Here is a 23,700-nt window from a genome sequence, read left to right as displayed (position 1 = left end):
CCGGCCGGTCACCGTCCTCTGCCCCTGCCTGACACGCTCCTTCCCGCCCGGCCTCTCACCGTCCTCGGCCCCTGCCTGACCGGCTCCTCCGTCGCCTGGGCCTTCCAAGGGCTTGGTGTGGACGCTGCTTCCAGGAAGCCCTCCAGAAACCCGGCAGCAGGGTGGCCGCAGCAGTCTCCAGCAGCCGTCCCTAAGTCGCGTGAGTGCGGGGGACGTGCCCCCGCTGTGCCGCGGGGGCCCAGCCTGGTGTCTTCCCTGAGGCCCTGCGGCTGCCGGCTGGGCTGCCGCTCCCCGCAAGGGGAGAGCCGCGGAGGTGGGGACCGCCTCCTGATGGGGACGTACACGCAGCTCTCCACGTCGGATTCCGGGGCTCTCTGTCCTGCCCGAAGGCCCAGCTGGCCTGCGGGTCCTTAGAGTGGCAAAAACCTCCGAAAACTGAGACTGAGGGTCCGGTGGGTGTCTGCACTTTTGTGCTGGGCACCCCAGGGAGGCCCGGGGGCTGGCTGGACAACGTGGTCTGCTGGGCGGGGGGGGGGGGGGGTTGGAGGAGCAACTGATGCCCTTTGCACTTTGGGTAGCAAGAGTCTGAGGTGTCTCTGAGCCCTGTGCCCTGTGGGGGCGGGGCGGGGGGGAGGAGGAGGAGGAGGAGGAGGAGGTGGGAAGGGCCGGGGCCTGCAGTCCTGTTCCCGGGGTGGCACGGCAAGTGGCTTCTTCCACAGGCTGCTTGGCCTGGGCTCCCTGCACCTGGGCCTTTGGAGGACCGGCCCTGTGCTTGCCAACACTTCCTGCAGGGACCCAGAGCTGGGAGGTGGCATCTCTCAGCCCTGGGTCGGGCAGAGCCCCAGCGGGCCATGCCCACAACCTCTCTCAGCACCGGTCCCCCAGAAGGCTCCTTTGGGACCAGGATTCTCTTGCGGTGACTCTTTAAGGTCTGGCCCCTGGATGGAGGGGCACCAGGAGTAGAGGAGCAGGAAGGGGAAGGGGGTGGCCATGCGAGGGGACACTTTGAGGCCAAGTCCCAGCTTCAGCCTGATCCTCCTGGGAACCCCGCTCTGAGACAAGGAGCCGGGCTTCGCATTCCCACAGCAGCCAGTCGTGGGCTGAGGACACCTGGGGCGTTGGGAACTCCCTGGCTTCTCCTTGGTTTAACATCTAGAGCTGCTTGTGAATCGCGCTGCCACACACACCAGAGTGCAGGTGTCTTCCGCACAGACTGCGGGCCTCGCTCTTCTGAATGCCGCTAGCTCGCCACCCACCCACGGGTGAACCTGGTCAGGGTGCTTTCTCTCAGGGGCAGACTCTTTTCCGGGCGGGCTACCGGTGTCTCTGTTTGCTCGTTTCTTTCTTCCATTTCGGGAAAGTCTTCCTTGCTGGGTGTGGAAATCTCCTATGCCTTCCCTCGCCTATTCTGTCAGCTTTAAAATTCTCCTTCAGTTGCCACCCTCACAGATGGATTAGGAAACTCTTTCCGGTGCACTCATTAGTGAAATGACCTCCAGGAAGCTGGAATCCAATATCTAATGGCCGATTTTTAGCAAGTCCACACGCCAGGGTGGTCGGGGTCCAAAGCAGCCCCGGCCAGGCCCAGGCCCCTTGGACTGGGCCACAGGAGGACACGGAGGAGGGTCCCGGCCCCCACGAAGCGGTGCCGGCAGTTCTCCACGGGCTTGGGTGTTTTCCAGAGGTAGGAGATGGAGGGGACTGATTTCTTCAGCGCCCCCCAAACCACGCCACCCCACCCCACCCATGGGACACATCCCCAGAGAGAGACGCCCCATACACTGGCTGTGCCCCAGCCCTGGCCCGGGGGAATAGGCGGCAGCCCACCCACAGGGCGAGGGGGGGGCGCAGCTGAAAGGGGTTGTGGGGGAGGGCGGCCCCTGGCTGGGGTCAAAGGGCGAGCGTCCCGCGCGTGCGCAGTCAGCGGCAGCGACGCGCTGGGGGTGGGCAGCGGGTAGGTGAAGGAGGCCGGGCGAGGAGACGAGGGGGGCTGGGAGGGCTCCACCTTGGCGAGTCCAGCCGTGGAGGCGCATCTTGTGTGAGTGTGAGTGAGTGTGAGTGTGTGTGTGTGTGTATAGAGAGACAGCCCCCCACCCCGCCCCGCCCCGCCCCGCCCCGCCCATCACCCCCGTCCCTGGGAGCCCGCGGGACCGGGCCAGCGAACTCAACCGGCCCGGCCCGGCCCCGCCCGGCGCGGGGCCTGGGGCGGGAGGCGGCGGCGGGGAAGCCCAGAGAGGCTCGGCTTCTCGAGCGGGGCAGGGGCGCCCTCCACCGCCGTCTAGGGCCACACCACCCTGAACGCCCCCGATCTCGTCTGGTCTCGGAAGCTAAGCAGGGTCGGGCCTGGTTAGTACTTGGATGGGAGACCGCCTGGGAATACCGGGTGCCACAGGCTGCTGCTTTTTTTTTTTTTTTTTTTTTTGCCTCTTGTTCTGTCCCCTTTCTGGGAGCGCGGCGGCGGCCCGGGGTGGGGGTCACCCCCACCCTCAGCGCCCGCGCGGTGCCTGGCGCCCCAGCCCGCACCGTGGGGCCTCCTCTTGTCCCAAGCCGCGACACCGCCGCCACGCGGCAGCATGCGTGGCATCTGGACTGTCAGGTCTCAGACCAAAGGTCTGCTCTGTGGGAACCGACACGCTGGAGGAAACCTTGAGAGTCTGAGAGGGGAGGGAGTTCCAGAAGAAGGCCAGGATGTCATTTTGAGGGAGTATGTGACCAGAACTCGTCCCGTTGCTTTTGGGGTTCTATGGGCTACACGCAGGAATCTTTGGTGGTGGCACCTGATGTTGGGGGATCCGGAGTCACACCCAGACCTGCTCCACAGGCCTCCTTTTACTTTTCTCTTCGGATTCATTATTTTTAAAAAGTGTCTCTTACCTCTAGGATTGCATTTTCTTTTCTCTCTCTTTTCAAGCAGATGATGGGAGTACAAGTATTCAGGTGACATGTGTTGCCCGTGCCGCCCTCCCCCCTGTGTTCTTTTTTTTTTTTTTTTGAGACAGAGTCTCGTTTTGCTGCCCAGGCTAGAGTGAGTGCCATGGCGTCAGCCTAGCTCACAGCAACCTCAATCTCCGGGCTCAAGCAATCCTGCTGCCTCAGCCTCCCGAGTAGTTGGGACTACAGGCATGCACCACCACGCCCGGCTGTGTTTTTCTATATATATTAGTTGGCCAATTAATTTCTTTCTATTTTTAGTAGAGACGGGGTCTCGCTCTTGCTCAGGCGGGTTTCGAACTCCTGACCTGGAGCAATCCGCCCGGCTCGGCCTCCCAGAGAGCTAGGATTACAGGCGTGAGCCACCGCGCCCGGCCCCCCCTGTGTTCTTATTCATATACCTCTCATGTTGTTCCAGCGTATTGTGGGGGTACCAATGTTAAGGTCGGGTGCCTTGCCCTCTCCAAGCCTCCCCCCTCGGGTCAGAGCTTCAAGTGCGCCCATCCCCCAGTCGGTGCGCACCCACCCCATGCCTAATGGATGTGTATGCCCCTCCCCTCCCCCCACCCGCCCGCCCGACACCCACCCGATGAAGGTGATTCCTCTCTGTCCACTTAGGCGTCCATCCGTTCGTACCAATTTGCTGGTGAGCGCGCTCACGTGGTGCTCGTGTGTCCATTCTTGGGATACTTGGCTTACTGGATCGGGTTCCAGCTCTGGCCAGGAGAACACGAGAGGCGCCCTCTCACCGCTGCTCCTCACAGCCGAATGGCACTCCGTGGTGTCCACGCGCCACATTTTATTGATGCACTCCTGGATGGATGGGCACTCGGGTCGCTTCCACGTCTTTGGGATTGTGAATTGTGCCCTAACTGTAACCCTAACCCTTACCCAGCCCGTCTCCTCTGCCCCTGCCTGACGCACTCCTCCCCGGCCAGGCCCGTCACTGTCCTGGGCCCCCGCCTGACCGGCTCCTCCCCGCCCGGCCGGTCACCGTCCTCTGCCCCTGCCTGACACGCTCCTTCCCGCCCGGCCTCTCACCGTCCTCGGCCCCTGCCTGACCGGCTCCTCCGTCGCCTGGGCCTTCCAAGGGCTTGGTGTGGACGCTGCTTCCAGGAAGCCCTCCAGAAACCCGGCAGCAGGGTGGCCGCAGCAGTCTCCAGCAGCCGTCCCTAAGTCGCGTGAGTGCGGGGGACGTGCCCCCGCTGTGCCGCGGGGGCCCAGCCTGGTGTCTTCCCTGAGGCCCTGCGGCTGCCGGCTGGGCTGCCGCTCCCCGCAAGGGGAGAGCCGCGGAGGTGGGGACCGCCTCCTGATGGGGACGTACACGCAGCTCTCCACGTCGGATTCCGGGGCTCTCTGTCCTGCCCGAAGGCCCAGCTGGCCTGCGGGTCCTTAGAGTGGCAAAAACCTCCGAAAACTGAGACTGAGGGTCCGGTGGGTGTCTGCACTTTTGTGCTGGGCACCCCAGGGAGGCCCGGGGGCTGGCTGGACAACGTGGTCTGCTGGGCGGGGGGGGGGGGGGGGGGGGGTTGGAGGAGCAACTGATGCCCTTTGCACTTTGGGTAGCAAGAGTCTGAGGTGTCTCTGAGCCCTGTGCCCTGTGGGGGCGGGGCGGGGGGGAGGAGGAGGAGGAGGAGGAGGAGGTGGGAAGGGCCGGGGCCTGCAGTCCTGTTCCCGGGGTGGCACGGCAAGTGGCTTCTTCCACAGGCTGCTTGGCCTGGGCTCCCTGCACCTGGGCCTTTGGAGGACCGGCCCTGTGCTTGCCAACACTTCCTGCAGGGACCCAGAGCTGGGAGGTGGCATCTCTCAGCCCTGGGTCGGGCAGAGCCCCAGCGGGCCATGCCCACAACCTCTCTCAGCACCGGTCCCCCAGAAGGCTCCTTTGGGACCAGGATTCTCTTGCGGTGACTCTTTAAGGTCTGGCCCCTGGATGGAGGGGCACCAGGAGTAGAGGAGCAGGAAGGGGAAGGGGGTGGCCATGCGAGGGGACACTTTGAGGCCAAGTCCCAGCTTCAGCCTGATCCTCCTGGGAACCCCGCTCTGAGACAAGGAGCCGGGCTTCGCATTCCCACAGCAGCCAGTCGTGGGCTGAGGACACCTGGGGCGTTGGGAACTCCCTGGCTTCTCCTTGGTTTAACATCTAGAGCTGCTTGTGAATCGCGCCGCCACACACACCAGAGTGCAGGTGTCTTCCACACAGACTGCGGGCCTCGCTCTTCTGAATGCCGCTAGCTCGCCACCCACCCACGGGTGAACCTGGTCAGGGTGCTTTCTCTCAGGGGCAGACTCTTTTCCGGGCGGGCTACCGGTGTCTCTGTTTGCTCGTTTCTTTCTTCCATTTCGGGAAAGTCTTCCTTGCTGGGTGTGGAAATCTCCTATGCCTTCCCTCGCCTATTCTGTCAGCTTTAAAATTCTCCTTCAGTTGCCACCCTCACAGATGGATTAGGAAACTCTTTCCGGTGCACTCATTAGTGAAATGACCTCCAGGAAGCTGGAATCCAATATCTAATGGCCGATTTTTAGCGAGTCCACACGCCAGGGTGGTCGGGGTCCAATGCAGCCCCGGCCAGGCCCAGGCCCCTTGGACTGGGCCACAGGAGGACACGGAGGAGGGTCCCGGCCCCCACGAAGCGGTGCCGGCAGTTCTCCACGGGCTTGGGCGTTTTCCAGAGGTAGGAGATGGAGGGGACTGATTTCTTCAGCGCCCCCCAAACCACGCCACCCCACCCCACCCATGGGACACATCCCCAGAGAGAGACGCCCCATACACTGGCTGTGCCCCAGCCCTGGCCCGGGGGAATAGGCGGCAGCCCACCCACAGGGCGAGGGGGGGGGCGCAGCTGAAAGGGGTTGTGGGGGAGGGCGGCCCCTGGCTGGGGTCAAAGGGCGAGCGTCCCGCGCGTGCGCAGTCAGCGGCAGCGACGCGCTGGGGGTGGGCAGCGGGTAGGTGAAGGAGGCCGGGCGAGGAGACGAGGGGGGCTGGGAGGGCTCCACCTTGGCGAGTCCAGCCGTGGAGGCGCATCTTGTGTGAGTGTGAGTGAGTGTGAGTGTGTGTGTGTGTGTATAGAGAGACAGCCCCCCACCCCGCCCCGCCCCGCCCCGCCCCGCCCATCACCCCCGTCCCTGGGAGCCCGCGGGACCGGGCCAGCGAACTCAACCGGCCCGGCCCGGCCCCGCCCGGCGCGGGGCCTGGGGCGGGAGGCGGCGGCGGGGAAGCCCAGAGAGGCTCGGCTTCTCGAGCGGGGCAGGGGCGCCCTCCACCGCCGTCTAGGGCCACACCACCCTGAACGCCCCCGATCTCGTCTGGTCTCGGAAGCTAAGCAGGGTCGGGCCTGGTTAGTACTTGGATGGGAGACCGCCTGGGAATACCGGGTGCCACAGGCTGCTGCTTTTTTTTTTTTTTTTTTTTCTTGCCTCTTGTTCTGTCCCCTTTCTGGGAGCGAGGCGGCGGCCCGGGGTGGGGGTCACCCCCACCCTCAGCGCCCGCGCGGTGCCTGGCGCCCCAGCCCGCACCGTGGGGCCTCCTCTTGTCCCAAGCCGCGACACCGCCGCCACGCGGCAGCATGCGTGGCATCTGGACTGTCAGGTCTCAGACCAAAGGTCTGCTCTGTGGGAACCGACACGCTGGAGGAAACCTTGAGAGTCTGAGAGGGGAGGGAGTTCCAGAAGAAGGCCAGGATGTCATTTTGAGGGAGTATGTGACCAGAACTCGTCCCGTTGCTTTTGGGGTTCTATGGGCTACACGCAGGAATCTTTGGTGGTGGCACCTGATGTTGGGGGATCCGGAGTCACACCCAGACCTGCTCCACAGGCCTCCTTTTACTTTTCTCTTCGGATTCATTATTTTTAAAAAGTGTCTCTTACCTCTAGGATTGCATTTTCTTTTCTCTCTCTTTTCAAGCAGATGATGGGAGTACAAGTATTCAGGTGACATGTGTTGCCCGTGCCGCCCTCCCCCCTGTGTTCTTTTTTTTTTTTTTTGAGACAGAGTCTCGTTTTGCTGCCCAGGCTAGAGTGAGTGCCATGGCGTCAGCCTAGCTCACAGCAACCTCAATCTCCGGGCTCAAGCAATCCTGCTGCCTCAGCCTCCCGAGTAGTTGGGACTACAGGCATGCACCACCACGCCCGGCTGTGTTTTTCTATATATATTAGTTGGCCAATTAATTTCTTTCTATTTTTAGTAGAGACGGGGTCTCGCTCTTGCTCAGGCTGGTTTCGAACTCCTGACCTGGAGCAATCCGCCCGGCTCGGCCTCCCAGAGAGCTAGGATTACAGGCGTGAGCCACCGCGCCCGGCCCCCCCTGTGTTCTTATTCATATACCTCTCATGTTGTTCCAGCGTATTGTGGGGGTACCAATGTTAAGGTCGGGTGCCTTGCCCTCTCCAAGCCTCCCCCCTCGGGTCAGAGCTTCAAGTGCGCCCATCCCCCAGTCGGTGCGCACCCACCCCATGCCTAATGGATGTGTATGCCCCTCCCCTCCCCCCACCCGCCCGCCCGACACCCACCCGATGAAGGTGATTCCTCTCTGTCCACTTAGGCGTCCATCCGTTCGTACCAATTTGGTGGTGAGCGCGCTCACGTGGTGCTCGTGTGTCCATTCTTGGGATACTTGGCTTACTGGATCGGGTTCCAGCTCTGGCCAGGAGAACACGAGAGGCGCCCTCTCACCGCTGCTCCTCACAGCCGAATGGCACTCCGTGGTGTCCACGCGCCACATTTTATTGATGCACTCCTGGATGGATGGGCACTCGGGTCGCTTCCACGTCTTTGGGATTGTGAATTGTGCCCTAACTGTAACCCTAACCCTTACCCAGCCCGTCTCCTCTGCCCCTGCCTGACGCACTCCTCCCCGGCCAGGCCCGTCACTGTCCTGGGCCCCCGCCTGACCGGCTCCTCCCCGCCCGGCCGGTCACCGTCCTCTGCCCCTGCCTGACACGCTCCTTCCCGCCCGGCCTCTCACCGTCCTCGGCCCCTGCCTGACCGGCTCCTCCGTCGCCTGGGCCTTCCAAGGGCTTGGTGTGGACGCTGCTTCCAGGAAGCCCTCCAGAAACCCGGCAGCAGGGTGGCCACAGCAGTCTCCAGCAGCCGTCCCTAAGTCGCGTGAGTGCGGGGGACGTGCCCCCGCTGTGCCGCGGGGGCCCAGCCTGGTGTCTTCCCTGAGGCCCTGCGGCTGCCGGCTGGGCTGCCGCTCCCCGCAAGGGGAGAGCCGCGGAGGTGGGGACCGCCTCCTGATGGGGACGTACACGCAGCTCTCCACGTCGGATTCCGGGGCTCTCTGTCCTGCCCGAAGGCCCAGCTGGCCTGCGGGTCCTTAGAGTGGCAAAAACCTCCGAAAACTGAGACTGAGGGTCCGGTGGGTGTCTGCACTTTTGTGCTGGGCACCCCAGGGAGGCCCGGGGGCTGGCTGGACAACGTGGTCTGCTGGGCGGGGGGGGGGGGGTTGGAGGAGCAACTGATGCCCTTTGCACTTTGGGTAGCAAGAGTCTGAGGTGTCTCTGAGCCCTGTGCCCTGTGGGGGCGGGGCGGGGGGGAGGAGGAGGAGGAGGAGGAGGAGGTGGGAAGGGCCGGGGCCTGCAGTCCTGTTCCCGGGGTGGCACGGCAAGTGGCTTCTTCCACAGGCTGCTTGGCCTGGGCTCCCTGCACCTGGGCCTTTGGAGGACCGGCCCTGTGCTTGCCAACACTTCCTGCAGGGACCCAGAGCTGGGAGGTGGCATCTCTCAGCCCTGGGTCGGGCAGAGCCCCAGCGGGCCATGCCCACAACCTCTCTCAGCACCGGTCCCCCAGAAGGCTCCTTTGGGACCAGGATTCTCTTGCGGTGACTCTTTAAGGTCTGGCCCCTGGATGGAGGGGCACCAGGAGTAGAGGAGCAGGAAGGGGAAGGGGGTGGCCATGCGAGGGGACACTTTGAGGCCAAGTCCCAGCTTCAGCCTGATCCTCCTGGGAACCCCGCTCTGAGACAAGGAGCCGGGCTTCGCATTCCCACAGCAGCCAGTCGTGGGCTGAGGACACCTGGGGCGTTGGGAACTCCCTGGCTTCTCCTTGGTTTAACATCTAGAGCTGCTTGTGAATCGCGCCGCCACACACACCAGAGTGCAGGTGTCTTCCACACAGACTGCGGGCCTCGCTCTTCTGAATGCCGCTAGCTCGCCACCCACCCACGGGTGAACCTGGTCAGGGTGCTTTCTCTCAGGGGCAGACTCTTTTCCGGGCAGGCTACCGGTGTCTCTGTTTGCTCGTTTCTTTCTTCCATTTCGGGAAAGTCTTCCTTGCTGGGTGTGGAAATCTCCTATGCCTTCCCTCGCCTATTCTGTCAGCTTTAAAATTCTCCTTCAGTTGCCACCCTCACAGATGGATTAGGAAACTCTTTCCGGTGCACTCATTAGTGAAATGACCTCCAGGAAGCTGGAATCCAATATCTAATGGCCGATTTTTAGCGAGTCCACACGCCAGGGTGGTCGGGGTCCAATGCAGCCCCGGCCAGGCCCAGGCCCCTTGGACTGGGCCACAGGAGGACACGGAGGAGGGTCCCGGCCCCCACGAAGCGGTGCCGGCAGTTCTCCACGGGCTTGGGCGTTTTCCAGAGGTAGGAGATGGAGGGGACTGATTTCTTCAGCGCCCCCCAAACCACGCCACCCCACCCCACCCATGGGACACATCCCCAGAGAGAGACGCCCCATACACTGGCTGTGTCCCAGCCCTGGCCCGGGGGAATAGGCGGCAGCCCACCCACAGGGCGAGGGGGGGGGCGCAGCTGAAAGGGGTTGTGGGGGAGGGCGGCCCCTGGCTGGGGTCAAAGGGCGAGCGTCCCGCGCGTGCGCAGTCAGCGGCAGCGACGCGCTGGGGGTGGGCAGCGGGTAGGTGAAGGAGGCCGGGCGAGGAGACGAGGGGGGCTGGGAGGGCTCCACCTTGGCGAGTCCAGCCGTGGAGGCGCATCTTGTGTGAGTGTGAGTGAGTGTGAGTGTGTGTGTGTGTGTGTATAGAGAGACAGCCCCCCACCCCGCCCCGCCCCGCCCCGCCCCGCCCATCACCCCCGTCCCTGGGAGCCAGCGGGACCTGGCCAGCGAACTCAACCGGCCCGGCCCGGCCCGGCGCGGGGCCTGGGGCGGGAGGCGGCGGCGGGGAAGCCCAGAGAGGCTCGGCTTCTCGAGCGGGGCAGGGGCGCCCTCCGCCGCCGTCTAGGGCCACACCACCCTGAACGCCCCCGATCTCGTCTGGTCTCGGAAGCTAAGCAGGGTCGGGCCTGGTTAGTACTTGGATGGGAGACCGCCTGGGAATACCGGGTGCCACAGGCTGCTGCTTTTTTTTTTTTTTTTTCTTGCCTCTTGTTCTGTCCCCTTTCTGGGAGCGAGGCGGCGGCCCGGGGTGGGGGTCACCCCCACCCTCAGCGCCCGCGCGGTGCCTGGCGCCCCAGCCCGCACCGTGGGGCCTCCTCTTGTCCCAAGCCGCGACACCGCCGCCACGCGGCAGCATGCGTGGCATCTGGACTGTCAGGTCTCAGACCAAAGGTCTGCTCTGTGGGAACCGACACGCTGGAGGAAACCTTGAGAGTCTGAGAGGGGAGGGAGTTCCAGAAGAAGGCCAGGATGTCATTTTGAGGGAGTATGTGACCAGAACTCGTCCCGTTGCTTTTGGGGTTCTATGGGCTACACGCAGGAATCTTTGGTGGTGGCACCTGATGTTGGGGGATCCGGAGTCACACCCAGACCTGCTCCACAGGCCTCCTTTTACTTTTCTCTTCGGATTCATTATTTTTAAAAAGTGTCTCTTACCTCTAGGATTGCATTTTCTTTTCTCTCTCTTTTCAAGCAGATGATGGGAGTACAAGTATTCAGGTGACATGTGTTGCCCGTGCCGCCCTCCCCCCTGTGTTCTTTTTTTTTTTTTTTTTGAGACAGAGTCTCGTTTTGCTGCCCAGGCTAGAGTGAGTGCCATGGCGTCAGCCTAGCTCACAGCAACCTCAATCTCCGGGCTCAAGCAATCCTGCTGCCTCAGCCTCCCGAGTAGTTGGGACTACAGGCATGCACCACCACGCCCGGCTGTGTTTTTCTATATATATTAGTTGGCCAATTAATTTCTTTCTATTTTTAGTAGAGACGGGGTCTCGCTCTTGCTCAGGCTGGTTTCGAACTCCTGACCTGGAGCAATCCGCCCGCCTCGGCCTCCCAGAGAGCTAGGATTACAGGCGTGAGCCACCGCGCCCGGCCCCCCCTGTGTTCTTATTCATATACCTCTCATGTTGTTCCAGCGTATTGTGGGGGTACCAATGTTAAGGTCGGGTGCCTTGCCCTCTCCAAGCCTCCCCCCTCGGGTCAGAGCTTCAAGTGCGCCCATCCCCCAGTCGGTGCGCACCCACCCCATGCCTAATGGATGTGTATGCCCCTCCCCTCCCCCCACCCGCCCGACACCCACCCGATGAAGGTGATTCCTCTCTGTCCACTTAGGCGTCCATCCGTTCGTACCAATTTGCTGGTGAGCGCGCTCACGTGGTGCTCGTGTGTCCATTCTCGGGATACTTGGCTTACTGGAACGGGTTCCAGCTCTGGCCAGGAGAACACGAGAGGCGCCCTCTCACCGCTGCTCCTCACAGCCGAATGGCACTCCGTGGTGTCCACGCGCCACATTTTATTGATGCACTCCTGGATGGATGGGCACTCGGGTCGCTTCCACGTCTTTGGGATTGTGAATTGTGCCCTAACTGTAACCCTAACCCTTACCCAGCCCGTCTCCTCTGCCCCTGCCTGACGCACTCCTCCCCGGCCAGGCCCGTCACTGTCCTGGGCCCCCGCCTGACCGGCTCCTCCCCGCCCGGCCGGTCACCGTCCTCTGCCCCTGCCTGACACGCTCCTTCCCGCCCGGCCTCTCACCGTCCTCGGCCCCTGCCTGACCGGCTCCTCCGTCGCCTGGGCCTTCCAAGGGCTTGGTGTGGATGCTGCTTCCAGGAAGCCCTCCAGAAACCCGGCAGCAGGGTGGCCGCAGCAGTCTCCAGCAGCCGTCCCTAAGTCGCGTGAGTGCGGGGGACGTGCCCCCGCTGTGCCGCGGGGGCCCAGCCTGGTGTCTTCCCTGAGGCCCTGCGGCTGCCGGCTGGGCTGCCGCTCCCCGCAAGGGGAGAGCCGCGGAGGTGGGGACCGCCTCCTGATGCGGACGTACACGCAGCTCTCCACGTCGGATTCCGGGGCTCTCTGTCCTGCCCGAAGGCCCAGCTGGCCTGCGGGTCCTTAGAGTGGCAAAAACCTCCGAAAACTGAGACTGAGGGTCCGGTGGGTGTCTGCACTTTTGTGCTGGGCACCCCAGGGAGGCCCGGGGGCTGGCTGGACAACGCGGTCTGCTGGGCGGGGGGTTTGGAGGAGCAACTGATGCCCTTTGCACTTTGGGTAGCAAGAGTCTGAGGTGTCTCTGAGCCCTGTGCCATGTCGGGGGGGGGGGGTGCGGGGCGGAGGAGGAGGAGGAGGAGGTGGGAAGGGCCGGGGCCTGCAGTCCTGTTCCCGGGGTGGCACGGCAAGTGGCTTCTTCCACAGGCTGCTTGGCCTGGGCTCCCTGCACCTGGGCCTTTGGAGGACCGGCCCTGTGCTTGCCAACACTTCCTGCAGGGACCCAGAGCTGGGAGGTGGCATCTCTCAGCCCTGGGTCGGGCAGAGCCCCAGCGGGCCATGCCCACAACCTCTCTCAGCACCGGTCCCCCAGAAGGCTCCTTTGGGACCAGGATTCTCTTGCGGTGACTCTTTAAGGTCTGGCCCCTGGATGGAGGGGCACCAGGAGTAGAGGAGCAGGAAGGGGAAGGGGGTGGCTATGCGAGGGGACACTTTGAGGCCAAGTCCCAGCTTCAGCCTGATCCTCCTGGGAACCCCGCTCTGAGACAAGGAGCCGGGCTTCGCATTCCCACAGCAGCCAGTCGTGGGCTGAGGACACCTGGGGCGTTGGGAACTCCCTGGCTTCTCCTTGGTTTAACATCTAGAGCTGCTTGTGAATCGCGCCGCCACACACACCGCCGCCACACACACCCGAGCGCAGGTGTCTTCCGCACAGACTGCGGGCCTCGCTCTTCTGAATGCCGCTGGCTCGCCACCCACCCACGGGTGAACCTGGTCAGGGTGCTTTCTCTCAGGGGCAGACTCTTTTCCGGGCGGGCTACCGGTGTCTCTGTTTGCTCGTTTCTTTCTTCCATTTCGGGAAAGTCTTCCTTGCTGGGTGTGGAAATCTCCTATGCCTTCCCTCGCCTATTCTGTCAGCTTTAAAATTCTCTTTCAGTTGCCACCCTCACAGATGGATTAGGAAACTCTTTCCGGTGCACTCATTAGTGAAATGACCTCCAGGAAGCTGGAATCCAATATCTAATGGCCGATTTTTAGCGAGTCCACACGCCAGGGTGGTCGGGGTCCAATGCAGCCCCGGCCAGGCCCAGGCCCCTTGGACTGGGCCACAGGAGGACACGGAGGAGGGTCCCGGCCCCCACGAAGCGGTGCCGGCAGTTCTCCACGGGCTTGGGCGTTTTCCAGAGGTAGGAGATGGAGGGGACTGATTTCTTCAGCGCCCCCCAAACCACGCCACCCCACCCCACCCATGGGACACATCCCCAGAGAGAGACGCCCCATACACTGGCTGTGCCCCAGCCCTGGCCCGGGGGAATAGGCGGCAGCCCACCCACAGGGCGAGGGGGGGGCGCAGCTGAAAGGGGTTGTGGGGGAGGGCGGCCCCTGGCTGGGGTCAAAGGGCGAGCGTCCCGCGCGTGCGCAGTCAGCGGCAGCGACGCGCTGGGGGTGGGCAGCGGGTAGGTGAAGGAGGCCGGGCGAGGAGACGAGGGGGGCTGGGAGGGCTCCACCTTGGCGAGTCCAGCCGTGGAGGCGCATCTTGTGTGAGTGTGAGTGAGTGTGAGTGTGTGTGTGTGTGTATAGAGAGACAGCCCCCCACCCCGCCCCGCCCCGCCCCGCCCCGCCCATCACCCCCGTCCCTGGGAGCCAGCGGGACCCGGCCGGCGAACTCAACCGGCCCGGCCCGGCCCGGCGCGGGGCCTGGGGCGGGAGGCGGCGGCGGGGAAGCCCAGAGAGGCTCGGCTTCTCGAGCGGGGCAGGGGCGCCCTCCGCCGCGGTCTAGGGCCACACCACCCTGAACGCCCCCGATCTCGTCTGGTCTCGGAAGCTAAGCAGGGTCGGGCCTGGTTAGTACTTGGATGGGAGACCGCCTGGGAATACCGGGTGCCACAGGCTGCTGCTTTTTTTTTTTTTTTCTTGCCTCTTGTTCTGTCCCCTTTCTGGGAGCGAGGCGGCGGCCCGGGGTGGGGGTCACCCCCACCCTCAGCGCCCGCGCGGTGCCTGGCGCCCCAGCCCGCACCGTGGGGCCTCCTCTTGTCCCAAGCCGCGACACCGCCGCCACGCGGCAGCATGCGTGGCATCTGGACTGTCAGGTCTCAGACCAAAGGTCTGCTCTGTGGGAACCGACACGCTGGAGGAAACCTTGAGAGTCTGAGAGGGGAGGGAGTTCCAGAAGAAGGCCAGGATGTCATTTTGAGGGAGTATGTGACCAGAACTCGTCCCGTTGCTTTTGGGGTTCTATGGGCTACACGCAGGAATCTTTGGTGGTGGCACCTGATGTTGGGGGATCCGGAGTCACACCCAGACCTGCTCCACAGGCCTCCTTTTACTTTTCTCTTCGGATTCATTATTTTTAAAAAGTGTCTCTTACCTCTAGGATTGCATTTTCTTTTCTCTCTCTTTTCAAGCAGATGATGGGAGTACAAGTATTCAGGTGACATGTGTTGCCCGTGCCGCCCTCCCCCCTGTGTTCTTTTTTTTTTTTTTTGAGACAGAGTCTCGTTTTGCTGCCCAGGCTAGAGTGAGTGCCATGGCGTCAGCCTAGCTCACAGCAACCTCAATCTCCGGGCTCAAGCAATCCTGCTGCCTCAGCCTCCCGAGTAGTTGGGACTACAGGCATGCACCACCACGCCCGGCTGTGTTTTTCTATATATATTAGTTGGCCAATTAATTTCTTTCTATTTTTAGTAGAGACGGGGTCTCGCTCTTGCTCAGGCTGGTTTCGAACTCCTGACCTGGAGCAATCCGCCCGGCTCGGCCTCCCAGAGAGCTAGGATTACAGGCGTGAGCCACCGCGCCCGGCCCCCCCTGTGTTCTTATTCATATACCTCTCATGTTGTTCCAGCGTATTGTGGGGGTACCAATGTTAAGGTCGGGTGCCTTGCCCTCTCCAAGCCTCCCCCCTCGGGTCAGAGCTTCAAGTGCGCCCATCCCCCAGTCGGTGCGCACCCACCCCATGCCTAATGGATGTGTATGCCCCTCCCCTCCCCCCACCCGCCCGCCCGACACCCACCCGATGAAGGTGATTCCTCTCTGTCCACTTAGGCGTCCATCCGTTCGTACCAATTTGGTGGTGAGCGCGCTCACGTGGTGCTCGTGTGTCCATTCTTGGGATACTTGGCTTACTGGATCGGGTTCCAGCTCTGGCCAGGAGAACACGAGAGGCGCCCTCTCACCGCTGCTCCTCACAGCCGAATGGCACTCCGTGGTGTCCACGCGCCACATTTTATTGATGCACTCCTGGATGGATGGGCACTCGGGTCGCTTCCACGTCTTTGGGATTGTGAATTGTGCCCTAACTGTAACCCTAACCCTTACCCAGCCCGTCTCCTCTGCCCCTGCCTGACGCACTCCTCCCCGGCCAGGCCCGTCACTGTCCTGGGCCCCCGCCTGACCGGCTCCTCCCCGCCCGGCCGGTCACCGTCCTCTGCCCCTGCCTGACACGCTCCTTCCCGCCCGGCCTCTCACCGTCCTCGGCCCCTGCCTGACCGGCTCCTCCGTCGCCTGGGCCTTCCAAGGGCTTGGTGTGGACGCTGCTTCCAGGAAGCCCTCCAGAAACCCGGCAGCAGGGTGGCCACAGCAGTCTCCAGCAGCCGTCCCTAAGTCGCGTGAGTGCGGGGGACGTGCCCCCGCTGTGCCGCGGGGGCCCAGCCTGGTGTCTTCCCTGAGGCCCTGCGGCTGCCGGCTGGGCTGCCGCTCCCCGCAAGGGGAGAGCCGCGGAGGTGGGGACCGCCTCCTGATGGGGACGTACACGCAGCTCTCCACGTCGGATTCCGGGGCTCTCTGTCCTGCCCGAAGGCCCAGCTGGCCTGCGGGTCCTTAGAGTGGCAAAAACCTCCGAAAACTGAGACTGAGGGTCCGGTGGGTGTCTGCACTTTTGTGCTGGGCACCCCAGGGAGGCCCGGGGGCTGGCTGGACAACGTGGTCTGCTGGGCGGGGGGGGGGGGGTTGGAGGAGCAACTGATGCCCTTTGCACTTTGGGTAGCAAGAGTCTGAGGTGTCTCTGAGCCCTGTGCCCTGTGGGGGCGGGGCGGGGGGGAGGAGGAGGAGGAGGAGGAGGAGGTGGGAAGGGCCGGGGCCTGCAGTCCTGTTCCCGGGGTGGCACGGCAAGTGGCTTCTTCCACAGGCTGCTTGGCCTGGGCTCCCTGCACCTGGGCCTTTGGAGGACCGGCCCTGTGCTTGCCAACACTTCCTGCAGGGACCCAGAGCTGGGAGGTGGCATCTCTCAGCCCTGGGTCGGGCAGAGCCCCAGCGGGCCATGCCCACAACCTCTCTCAGCACCGGTCCCCCAGAAGGCTCCTTTGGGACCAGGATTCTCTTGCGGTGACTCTTTAAGGTCTGGCCCCTGGATGGAGGGGCACCAGGAGTAGAGGAGCAGGAAGGGGAAGGGGGTGGCCATGCGAGGGGACACTTTGAGGCCAAGTCCCAGCTTCAGCCTGATCCTCCTGGGAACCCCGCTCTGAGACAAGGAGCCGGGCTTCGCATTCCCACAGCAGCCAGTCGTGGGCTGAGGACACCTGGGGCGTTGGGAACTCCCTGGCTTCTCCTTGGTTTAACATCTAGAGCTGCTTGTGAATCGCGCCGCCACACACACCAGAGTGCAGGTGTCTTCCACACAGACTGCGGGCCTCGCTCTTCTGAATGCCGCTAGCTCGCCACCCACCCACGGGTGAACCTGGTCAGGGTGCTTTCTCTCAGGGGCAGACTCTTTTCCGGGCAGGCTACCGGTGTCTCTGTTTGCTCGTTTCTTTCTTCCATTTCGGGAAAGTCTTCCTTGCTGGGTGTGGAAATCTCCTATGCCTTCCCTCGCCTATTCTGTCAGCTTTAAAATTCTCCTTCAGTTGCCACCCTCACAGATGGATTAGGAAACTCTTTCCGGTGCACTCATTAGTGAAATGACCTCCAGGAAGCTGGAATCCAATATCTAATGGCCGATTTTTAGCGAGTCCACACGCCAGGGTGGTCGGGGTCCAATGCAGCCCCGGCCAGGCCCAGGCCCCTTGGACTGGGCCACAGGAGGACACGGAGGAGGGTCCCGGCCCCCACGAAGCGGTGCCGGCAGTTCTCCACGGGCTTGGGCGTTTTCCAGAGGTAGGAGATGGAGGGGACTGATTTCTTCAGCGCCCCCCAAACCACGCCACCCCACCCCACCCATGGGACACATCCCCAGAGAGAGACGCCCCATACACTGGCTGTGTCCCAGCCCTGGCCCGGGGGAATAGGCGGCAGCCCACCCACAGGGCGAGGGGGGGGGCGCAGCTGAAAGGGGTTGTGGGGGAGGGCGGCCCCTGGCTGGGGTCAAAGGGCGAGCGTCCCGCGCGTGCGCAGTCAGCGGCAGCGACGCGCTGGGGGTGGGCAGCGGGTAGGTGAAGGAGGCCGGGCGAGGAGACGAGGGGGGCTGGGAGGGCTCCACCTTGGCGAGTCCAGCCGTGGAGGCGCATCTTGTGTGAGTGTGAGTGAGTGTGAGTGTGTGTGTGTGTGTGTATAGAGAGACAGCCCCCCACCCCGCCCCGCCCCGCCCCGCCCCGCCCATCACCCCCGTCCCTGGGAGCCAGCGGGACCTGGCCAGCGAACTCAACCGGCCCGGCCCGGCCCGGCGCGGGGCCTGGGGCGGGAGGCGGCGGCGGGGAAGCCCAGAGAGGCTCGGCTTCTCGAGCGGGGCAGGGGCGCCCTCCGCCGCCGTCTAGGGCCACACCACCCTGAACGCCCCCGATCTCGTCTGGTCTCGGAAGCTAAGCAGGGTCGGGCCTGGTTAGTACTTGGATGGGAGACCGCCTGGGAATACCGGGTGCCACAGGCTGCTGCTTTTTTTTTTTTTTTTTCTTGCCTCTTGTTCTGTCCCCTTTCTGGGAGCGAGGCGGCGGCCCGGGGTGGGGGTCACCCCCACCCTCAGCGCCCGCGCGGTGCCTGGCGCCCCAGCCCGCACCGTGGGGCCTCCTCTTGTCCCAAGCCGCGACACCGCCGCCACGCGGCAGCATGCGTGGCATCTGGACTGTCAGGTCTCAGACCAAAGGTCTGCTCTGTGGGAACCGACACGCTGGAGGAAACCTTGAGAGTCTGAGAGGGGAGGGAGTTCCAGAAGAAGGCCAGGATGTCATTTTGAGGGAGTATGTGACCAGAACTCGTCCCGTTGCTTTTGGGGTTCTATGGGCTACACGCAGGAATCTTTGGTGGTGGCACCTGATGTTGGGGGATCCGGAGTCACACCCAGACCTGCTCCACAGGCCTCCTTTTACTTTTCTCTTCGGATTCATTATTTTTAAAAAGTGTCTCTTACCTCTAGGATTGCATTTTCTTTTCTCTCTCTTTTCAAGCAGATGATGGGAGTACAAGTATTCAGGTGACATGTGTTGCCCGTGCCGCCCTCCCCCCTGTGTTCTTTTTTTTTTTTTTTTTGAGACAGAGTCTCGTTTTGCTGCCCAGGCTAGAGTGAGTGCCATGGCGTCAGCCTAGCTCACAGCAACCTCAATCTCCGGGCTCAAGCAATCCTGCTGCCTCAGCCTCCCGAGTAGTTGGGACTACAGGCATGCACCACCACGCCCGGCTGTGTTTTTCTATATATATTAGTTGGCCAATTAATTTCTTTCTATTTTTAGTAGAGACGGGGTCTCGCTCTTGCTCAGGCTGGTTTCGAACTCCTGACCTGGAGCAATCCGCCCGCCTCGGCCTCCCAGAGAGCTAGGATTACAGGCGTGAGCCACCGCGCCCGGCCCCCCCTGTGTTCTTATTCATATACCTCTCATGTTGTTCCAGCGTATTGTGGGGGTACCAATGTTAAGGTCGGGTGCCTTGCCCTCTCCAAGCCTCCCCCCTCGGGTCAGAGCTTCAAGTGCGCCCATCCCCCAGTCGGTGCGCACCCACCCCATGCCTAATGGATGTGTATGCCCCTCCCCTCCCCCCACCCGCCCGACACCCACCCGATGAAGGTGATTCCTCTCTGTCCACTTAGGCGTCCATCCGTTCGTACCAATTTGCTGGTGAGCGCGCTCACGTGGTGCTCGTGTGTCCATTCTCGGGATACTTGGCTTACTGGAACGGGTTCCAGCTCTGGCCAGGAGAACACGAGAGGCGCCCTCTCACCGCTGCTCCTCACAGCCGAATGGCACTCCGTGGTGTCCACGCGCCACATTTTATTGATGCACTCCTGGATGGATGGGCACTCGGGTCGCTTCCACGTCTTTGGGATTGTGAATTGTGCCCTAACTGTAACCCTAACCCTTACCCAGCCCGTCTCCTCTGCCCCTGCCTGACGCACTCCTCCCCGGCCAGGCCCGTCACTGTCCTGGGCCCCCGCCTGACCGGCTCCTCCCCGCCCGGCCGGTCACCGTCCTCTGCCCCTGCCTGACACGCTCCTTCCCGCCCGGCCTCTCACCGTCCTCGGCCCCTGCCTGACCGGCTCCTCCGTCGCCTGGGCCTTCCAAGGGCTTGGTGTGGATGCTGCTTCCAGGAAGCCCTCCAGAAACCCGGCAGCAGGGTGGCCGCAGCAGTCTCCAGCAGCCGTCCCTAAGTCGCGTGAGTGCGGGGGACGTGCCCCCGCTGTGCCGCGGGGGCCCAGCCTGGTGTCTTCCCTGAGGCCCTGCGGCTGCCGGCTGGGCTGCCGCTCCCCGCAAGGGGAGAGCCGCGGAGGTGGGGACCGCCTCCTGATGCGGACGTACACGCAGCTCTCCACGTCGGATTCCGGGGCTCTCTGTCCTGCCCGAAGGCCCAGCTGGCCTGCGGGTCCTTAGAGTGGCAAAAACCTCCGAAAACTGAGACTGAGGGTCCGGTGGGTGTCTGCACTTTTGTGCTGGGCACCCCAGGGAGGCCCGGGGGCTGGCTGGACAACGCGGTCTGCTGGGCGGGGGGTTTGGAGGAGCAACTGATGCCCTTTGCACTTTGGGTAGCAAGAGTCTGAGGTGTCTCTGAGCCCTGTGCCATGTCGGGGGGGGGGGGTGCGGGGCGGAGGAGGAGGAGGAGGAGGTGGGAAGGGCCGGGGCCTGCAGTCCTGTTCCCGGGGTGGCACGGCAAGTGGCTTCTTCCACAGGCTGCTTGGCCTGGGCTCCCTGCACCTGGGCCTTTGGAGGACCGGCCCTGTGCTTGCCAACACTTCCTGCAGGGACCCAGAGCTGGGAGGTGGCATCTCTCAGCCCTGGGTCGGGCAGAGCCCCAGCGGGCCATGCCCACAACCTCTCTCAGCACCGGTCCCCCAGAAGGCTCCTTTGGGACCAGGATTCTCTTGCGGTGACTCTTTAAGGTCTGGCCCCTGGATGGAGGGGCACCAGGAGTAGAGGAGCAGGAAGGGGAAGGGGGTGGCTATGCGAGGGGACACTTTGAGGCCAAGTCCCAGCTTCAGCCTGATCCTCCTGGGAACCCCGCTCTGAGACAAGGAGCCGGGCTTCGCATTCCCACAGCAGCCAGTCGTGGGCTGAGGACACCTGGGGCGTTGGGAACTCCCTGGCTTCTCCTTGGTTTAACATCTAGAGCTGCTTGTGAATCGCGCCGCCACACACACCGCCGCCACACACACCCGAGCGCAGGTGTCTTCCGCACAGACTGCGGGCCTCGCTCTTCTGAATGCCGCTGGCTCGCCACCCACCCACGGGTGAACCTGGTCAGGGTGCTTTCTCTCAGGGGCAGACTCTTTTCCGGGCGGGCTACCGGTGTCTCTGTTTGCTCGTTTCTTTCTTCCATTTCGGGAAAGTCTTCCTTGCTGGGTGTGGAAATCTCCTATGCCTTCCCTCGCCTATTCTGTCAGCTTTAAAATTCTCTTTCAGTTGCCACCCTCACAGATGGATTAGGAAACTCTTTCCGGTGCACTCATTAGTGAAATGACCTCCAGGAAGCTGGAATCCAATATCTAATGGCCGATTTTTAGCGAGTCCACACGCCAGGGTGGTCGGGGTCCAATGCAGCCCCGGCCAGGCCCAGGCCCCTTGGACTGGGCCACAGGAGGACACGGAGGAGGGTCCCGGCCCCCACGAAGCGGTGCCGGCAGTTCTCCACGGGCTTGGGCGTTTTCCAGAGGTAGGAGATGGAGGGGACTGATTTCTTCAGCGCCCCCCAAACCACGCCACCCCACCCCACCCATGGGACACATCCCCAGAGAGAGACGCCCCATACACTGGCTGTGCCCCAGCCCTGGCCCGGGGGAATAGGCGGCAGCCCACCCACAGGGCGAGGGGGGGGCGCAGCTGAAAGGGGTTGTGGGGGAGGGCGGCCCCTGGCTGGGGTCAAAGGGCGAGCGTCCCGCGCGTGCGCAGTCAGCGGCAGCGACGCGCTGGGGGTGGGCAGCGGGTAGGTGAAGGAGGCCGGGCGAGGAGACGAGGGGGGCTGGGAGGGCTCCACCTTGGCGAGTCCAGCCGTGGAGGCGCATCTTGTGTGAGTGTGAGTGAGTGTGAGTGTGTGTGTGTGTGTATAGAGAGACAGCCCCCCACCCCGCCCCGCCCCGCCCCGCCCCGCCCATCACCCCCGTCCCTGGGAGCCAGCGGGACCCGGCCGGCGAACTCAACCGGCCCGGCCCGGCCCGGCGCGGGGCCTGGGGCGGGAGGCGGCGGCGGGGAAGCCCAGAGAGGCTCGGCTTCTCGAGCGGGGCAGGGGCGCCCTCCGCCGCGGTCTAGGGCCACACCACCCTGAACGCCCCCGATCTCGTCTGGTCTCGGAAGCTAAGCAGGGTCGGGCCTGGTTAGTACTTGGATGGGAGACCGCCTGGGAATACCGGGTGCCACAGGCTGCTGCTTTTTTTTTTTTTTTCTTGCCTCTTGTTCTGTCCCCTTTCTGGGAGCGAGGCGGCGGCCCGGGGTGGGGGTCACCCCCACCCTCAGCGCCCGCGCGGTGCCTGGCGCCCCAGCCCGCACCGTGGGGCCTCCTCTTGTCCCAAGCCGCGACACCGCCGCCACGCGGCAGCATGCGTGGCATCTGGACTGTCAGGTCTCAGACCAAAGGTCTGCTCTGTGGGAACCGACACGCTGGAGGAAACCTTGAGAGTCTGAGAGGGGAGGGAGTTCCAGAAGAAGGCCAGGATGTCATTTTGAGGGAGTATGTGACCAGAACTCGTCCCGTTGCTTTTGGGGTTCTATGGGCTACACGCAGGAATCTTTGGTGGTGGCACCTGATGTTGGGGGATCCGGAGTCACACCCAGACCTGCTCCACAGGCCTCCTTTTACTTTTCTCTTCGGATTCATTATTTTTAAAAAGTGTCTCTTACCTCTAGGATTGCATTTTCTTTTCTCTCTCTTTTCAAGCAGATGATGGGAGTACAAGTATTCAGGTGACATGTGTTGCCCGTGCCGCCCTCCCCCCTGTGTTCTTTTTTTTTTTTTTTTTGAGACAGAGTCTCGTTTTGCTGCCCAGGCTAGAGTGAGTGCCATGGCGTCAGCCTAGCTCACAGCAACCTCAATCTCCGGGCTCAAGCAATCCTGCTGCCTCAGCCTCCCGAGTAGTTGGGACTACAGGCATGCACCACCACGCCCGGCTGTGTTTTTCTATATATATTAGTTGGCCAATTAATTTCTTTCTATTTTTAGTAGAGACGGGGTCTCGCTCTTGCTCAGGCTGGTTTCGAACTCCTGACCTGGAGCAATCCGCCCGCCTCGGCCTCCCAGAGAGCTAGGATTACAGGCGTGAGCCACCGCGCCCGGCCCCCCCTGTGTTCTTATTCATATACCTCTCATGTTGTTCCAGCGTATTGTGGGGGTACCAATGTTAAGGTCGGGTGCCTTGCCCTCTCCAAGCCTCCCCCCTCGGGTCAGAGCTTCAAGTGCGCCCATCCCCCAGTCGGTGCGCACCCACCCCATGCCTAATGGATGTGTATGCCCCTCCCCTCCCCCCACCCGCCCGACACCCACCCGATGAAGGTGATTCCTCTCTGTCCACTTAGGCGTCCATCCGTTCGTACCAATTTGCTGGTGAGCGCGCTCACGTGGTGCTCGTGTGTCCATTCTCGGGATACTTGGCTTACTGGAACGGGTTCCAGCTCTGGCCAGGAGAACACGAGAGGCGCCCTCTCACCGCTGCTCCTCACAGCCGAATGGCACTCCGTGGTGTCCACGCGCCACATTTTATTGATGCACTCCTGGATGGATGGGCACTCGGGTCGCTTCCACGTCTTTGGGATTGTGAATTGTGCCCTAACTGTAACCCTAACCCTTACCCAGCCCGTCTCCTCTGCCCCTGCCTGACGCACTCCTCCCCGGCCAGGCCCGTCACTGTCCTGGGCCCCCGCCTGACCGGCTCCTCCCCGCCCGGCCGGTCACCGTCCTCTGCCCCTGCCTGACACGCTCCTTCCCGCCCGGCCTCTCACCGTCCTCGGCCCCTGCCTGACCGGCTCCTCCGTCGCCTGGGCCTTCCAAGGGCTTGGTGTGGATGCTGCTTCCAGGAAGCCCTCCAGAAACCCGGCAGCAGGGTGGCCGCAGCAGTCTCCAGCAGCCGTCCCTAAGTCGCGTGAGTGCGGGGGACGTGCCCCCGCTGTGCCGCGGGGGCCCAGC

The 23,700-nt window shown here is 63.2% G+C and overlaps 6 non-coding genes across 6 annotated transcripts; all 6 read left to right on the top strand.

Moving 5' to 3' along the window:
- The first annotated feature begins 2,276 nt into the window (after positions 1-2,276).
- On the top strand, positions 2,277-2,395 carry LOC142862039 (5S ribosomal RNA). The gene has a single exon (XR_012913185.1). It is a non-coding gene; the product is annotated as a 5S ribosomal RNA (ribosomal RNA).
- A 3,801-nt stretch (positions 2,396-6,196) lies between these two features.
- On the top strand, positions 6,197-6,315 carry LOC142862038 (5S ribosomal RNA). The gene has a single exon (XR_012913184.1). It is a non-coding gene; the product is annotated as a 5S ribosomal RNA (ribosomal RNA).
- A 3,790-nt stretch (positions 6,316-10,105) lies between these two features.
- LOC142862037 (5S ribosomal RNA) lies at positions 10,106-10,224 on the top strand. Its single transcript, XR_012913183.1, has one exon. It is a non-coding gene; the product is annotated as a 5S ribosomal RNA (ribosomal RNA).
- A 3,790-nt stretch (positions 10,225-14,014) lies between these two features.
- On the top strand, positions 14,015-14,133 carry LOC142862036 (5S ribosomal RNA). The gene has a single exon (XR_012913182.1). It is a non-coding gene; the product is annotated as a 5S ribosomal RNA (ribosomal RNA).
- A 3,785-nt stretch (positions 14,134-17,918) lies between these two features.
- On the top strand, positions 17,919-18,037 carry LOC142862035 (5S ribosomal RNA). The gene has a single exon (XR_012913181.1). It is a non-coding gene; the product is annotated as a 5S ribosomal RNA (ribosomal RNA).
- Positions 18,038-21,827: 3,790 nt separating this feature from the next.
- Positions 21,828-21,946, top strand: LOC142862034 (5S ribosomal RNA). The gene has a single exon (XR_012913180.1). It is a non-coding gene; the product is annotated as a 5S ribosomal RNA (ribosomal RNA).
- The last annotated feature ends 1,754 nt before the right edge of the window (positions 21,947-23,700 follow it).

The sequence above is a fragment of the Microcebus murinus genome, chromosome 18, assembly GCF_040939455.1.
Source record: "Microcebus murinus isolate Inina chromosome 18, M.murinus_Inina_mat1.0, whole genome shotgun sequence".
Taxonomy (NCBI): Eukaryota; Metazoa; Chordata; class Mammalia; order Primates; family Cheirogaleidae; genus Microcebus; species Microcebus murinus.
The sequence above is the reverse complement of the archived record's forward strand: the minus strand, read 5'-3'. Positions and strand labels throughout refer to the sequence as shown.